The 4,643-nt window shown below is 37.5% G+C and overlaps 2 non-coding genes across 2 annotated transcripts; both read left to right on the plus strand.

Moving 5' to 3' along the window:
- Nucleotides 1–1,867: 1,867 nt before the first annotated feature.
- LOC145676893 (5S ribosomal RNA) lies at nt 1,868–1,986 on the plus strand. Its single transcript, XR_014129510.1, has one exon. It is a non-coding gene; the product is annotated as a 5S ribosomal RNA (ribosomal RNA).
- A 177-nt stretch (nt 1,987–2,163) lies between these two features.
- Nucleotides 2,164–2,282, plus strand: LOC145676899 (5S ribosomal RNA). The gene has a single exon (XR_014129516.1). It is a non-coding gene; the product is annotated as a 5S ribosomal RNA (ribosomal RNA).
- Nucleotides 2,283–4,643: the final 2,361 nt, after the last annotated feature.

A 4,643-nucleotide genomic window follows, 5' to 3' on the forward strand; every position in this document is an offset into this window, starting at 1 on the left:
AAAGATTTTTCTCTATGAATTGTTGAATGTTGCTAGGGATATTGAAGTAATTCTTTTTAGTGTTTTTTTCTTTACAATAATGTACTGAACGCCTGCATTAAGGAAGTTCGTGTGTCCATCTTGCAAAATGTTTCGTCTTTTTTCATGCCCACTAAGGTAAATATTCATTTTGCTCTTTTCTCTGTATGCAAACCACATTTCTTAAAGGCAACATTTTCATACAAATGTAGTACTAAAAACTTCTAATTGGCAACATCTGGGCTGCGAAGAGGAAAAAGAAAGAAATCTCGTACGTATTCGCGCGCAATTCGGAATTAGCCAATGAAAAGCACAAAAGCGGCCACCATCTCTCTCTCTTTCTTATTAACGACGGTTTTGTACTTTCTGCAGTTCTATCAGTGCTGCTAACCTCTTACTATATCATTGAATATGTATGTTTAGATATATATATATATATATATATATATATATATATATATTTTTTTTTTTACAAAAAATCATACTACTACGGAATAATATTAAATGCCTTTAAACCCTCATTTCTGTTTGCACTTTCTGTTACACTACCTTCCCCGAACTTCTTTCAAGTTATTAAGTGCAGAACGGGGAGTTATACATATTTACTTGCGCTTTGACAATATCTGCACATTGTGTAATAATAGGAGACGTATAAAATAAAACTATATACTAATACGTATATATATATATATATATATATATATATATATATATATATACAGTACACATTCCACTATCCGAGGCTTTCCTTTTCTTTTCTTGCTGACGATAAATTACGCTTTTAGAAATGTTGTCTGAAAACAATAAGAATATGTGCAAAAAATACAATCAGAGGTAGAGGTCTTTAACAGGAAATAAGCAAGGGAGTTGAAAAATTTTTTATGCATGTAAAAAATATAGACATGAACCAACTTGTGAAATAAAAAGACCAGAAAACTACTCTTTCTAAATTATGTGTAAACTTTTTACCGAAAACGAAAGTTGCACGAAAGACTTTTTGTCCGTTTTTTGGCCTCCGGTGCTTGGGGGTCCCTGATTCAATCCCAGCTCGTGCCGTGTGAACTTTGTCGTGCATAAAGACCGTGCTCATGGGTTTTCTCGGGTTTCTCCCGTTTCCTCCCACTTTCTTCATTCAGTACTCATCATCACCGTCTCCTTTAGCGTAACCGGTATAAGTATGCGACGTAAATCTAAATATTTCATTTCATTTCCCTTTTCTGCTCATACTGCTGATTATGCGCGATTATGCCAACATCCAACTCCGCGGATAATCGTGCGATTACTGTATATACAACTAATACAGATACAACTAATTATATTATCAGTTACAGTATCGGTTTTTATTTACTAATTTGCCTCACTTTATTTGCATCCCTGCAGTAAATAATTCTTATCGATAATAGTTAAAATGTATATTACATTTTAGTGCTTCACGACTGAATGATCATCTGCCTTACGTTATCTCGCAGCTGAAGAGAATGCTACACTGAAAACTACCTTGCGTTATAAAGGGTAAGTGAAACATATCTTAAAAATATCTTTCATACATTTCATTGTGTACATTAAAGAATGTAAGTTTGCCTTTTTCCTGTAATCAATACTTAATAAAGGATTTATTTTTATTTATTTATATACAATTTCATACGTGGTTCGTGATAGTAAACTCGATAGGACACAGTGGCACTATGAACATCCGAATCACTCATCATTCGAACATTCAAATATTTATTCGAATATTAGTATATTCCAAGTAATGTTAACGACGTTAATATGCTTGCCTTTATAGTTAATAATGTCAATTCTTACTTAAAACATACTTCCTTAACAGGACATTGAAGAAAAGGTAGTTGCCAACGGCCATACCATGCTGAATATACCGGTTCTCGTCCGATCACCGAAGTCAAGCAGCATCGGGCCTGGTCAGTACTTGGATGGGTGACCGCCTGGGAACACCAGGTGCTGTTGGTATACTTTTTCTAATTTTGTTTTTCACAAAGACGAATATTCTCACATCGTTCACCACGATAATTTCGTAATCATGCATTACTTAAAACAATTAGCAACGCTTTCCACGCGCTGGTCTTTTTGAGTATTCACCGACAAACCTACGTAGCTACAATAACTCACTCGAAGCCATATGCATTCGCCAACGGCCATACCATGCTGAATATACCGGTTCTCGTCCGATCACCGAAGTCAAGCAGCATCGGGCCTGGTCAGTACTTGGATGGGTGACCGCCTGGGAACACCAGGTGCTGTTGGCATCTCTTTTTCAAATTTCATTATCCTTCAAGTACGAAAATACTAGAAACATTAATTTTATAGTACTTTCAAGAGATAATTTATCAACATTATTTCATAGCGATTAATCGATATTCTAAGCGTTATACCCACTATTTCTTACACTAACAGCCTGTTTATTTGCACGGCACATTAAAATAACCTGATTTCCGATCCGTGTGCACCTACTACTATACTTAACACGGAATGTATTACCACTTTTTAAAAGTAAATTATTATGACTAAGTGTAGATCTCCGGCGAGTAAATGCCTTTCGTATACAAGCACGACACATCTCCGCTATGTGCTTTACTTTTTTACTAACAGCATATAGAAATTGGATTTCAACGTGTTTCTACATAACAGAATGAAGCAAATTTCGTGATTTAACTCTTTCGAATAATGTGTTGGTCCTGACAAGGACCGTTTGAAATGAAAAATCTTGAAGAAGATTTTTACTTAGAGCTTGTGTACTTGGTAACAGCCTTCGTACCCTCACTTACAGCGTGCTTGGCAAGTTCACCAGGCAAAAGAAGGCGCACAGCTGTTTGGATTTCCCGGCTGGTGATAGTTGACCGCTTATTGTAATGGGCCAAACGAGAAGCTTCAGCAGCAATACGCTCGAAGATGTCATTAACAAAGCTGTTCATGATACTCATAGCTTTGCTAGATATGCCAGTGTCAGGATGCACTTGCTTCAAAACTTTGTAGATGTAAATGGCATAGCTCTCCTTCCTCCTCCTCTTCTTCTTCTTATCTCCCTTGGAGATATTCTTTTGGGCTTTACCAGCCTTCTTTGCAGCCTTTCCGCTAGTTTTTGGTGGCATGATGACTCACTCGTTCAGCAAAATTAGATGTGTCCGCCGATTTATCGACTTCATTTAAATTACAGTACGTGTTTCAATTCGCGCCAACTGCCTTGCTTTTCATTTGATGCACTCGGGTGCACGCTTGAAGTAGTAACAAAACTGACTTGATTCATGGGAGGCCGCAATTTTTCCTCTCATCTTATTACGAAAGAATATTGAACAATGTCTGGTCGCGGCAAAGGTGGAAAAGTCAAGGGAAAGAGCAAGTCCCGCTCCAGCAGGGCTGGCCTTCAATTCCCAGTAGGCAGAATCCATCGTCTTTTGCGAAAGGGTAACTATGCCGAACGAGTTGGTGCTGGCGCTCCCGTGTATTTGGCTGCAGTCATGGAATACCTGGCAGCTGAAGTTCTTGAGTTGGCAGGCAACGCTGCTCGTGACAACAAGAAGACTAGGATTATTCCACGTCATCTGCAGTTAGCTATCCGTAACGACGAGGAATTAAACAAGTTGTTGTCTGGAGTTACAATCGCTCAGGGTGGTGTTTTGCCCAACATTCAAGCTGTACTTCTGCCCAAGAAAACTGAGAAGAAGGCATAAATGTAAGACCTATATCTCATACAAATCGGCCCTTATGAGGGCCACAAACCCCTTTATAGAGGAGATTTACGATTGAAATGAATTGTTTTCGATATACAGACTCATCAAAAGTGTCTGAGATAGTTGCTTAGTTTCATTCGAAATTCTCGCTGCTATTCGATTAATTAGTATATGTGTAGTCGTCGATCGTAATTGAAGCCCATAGGAAGTCACACTAACTTTAGAATACTCCAAACAGCGATGTGCTTAGTTCCCACTACATTATTAATTATAAGATCATTACCTTTTGTATTGTCGCTAGCTACATTTTTTTGATATTTGCGTACATCGGGCTCATATTACCCAGAGGACAGGACAGTCGAGCCCAGATTCTCAGCAATGGAAGAAAACCTCATACCACATATTCTCATGTACTTCATGCTAGACAAAGGAATTTCCAACATTCTTAAAGCACTCATGTTTCTCTCTTGCGTTGGCTTGGCTGAAATTACTCTGTTCAATATGTTCTCGACATTTATTATTGTTCATTACTATGCCCCAATGACATCATGAACAGAGCGGATCAGAAAACTTTCCTAAATTTCTTTTGCAACATAGTAATGACATTAAATGCACACTTAAGTACGATTTATTCTTTGCAAGGTCGATATTCATATTTGTGTGATATGTGTTATATGTATATGGTTTGTAATACGCAACTACTCTTATTCTCTGATCTCAGAACTCATTTGCTACTGTGCCCAACGAGCGAGCCTAGGTTTCTTGTAACTACTGCCTTTCTTTAGTAAATAATGTGAAGTATACAATGCATTAACCTACATCTCATATTTGTATTACTCTTTATTTTAGTAACCCGCTACGAAGTGTCATTAATTTACATGTAAATCACAATAGACACTACCGCAAAAGAAAGAAATCGAACCCAAGACCACGTAAACA

This window comes from Thermobia domestica, unplaced genomic scaffold (genome assembly GCF_964235325.1).
Source record: "Thermobia domestica unplaced genomic scaffold, izTheDome1.hap1.1 HAP1_SCAFFOLD_458, whole genome shotgun sequence".
NCBI classification, from domain to species: Eukaryota; Metazoa; Arthropoda; class Insecta; order Zygentoma; family Lepismatidae; genus Thermobia; species Thermobia domestica.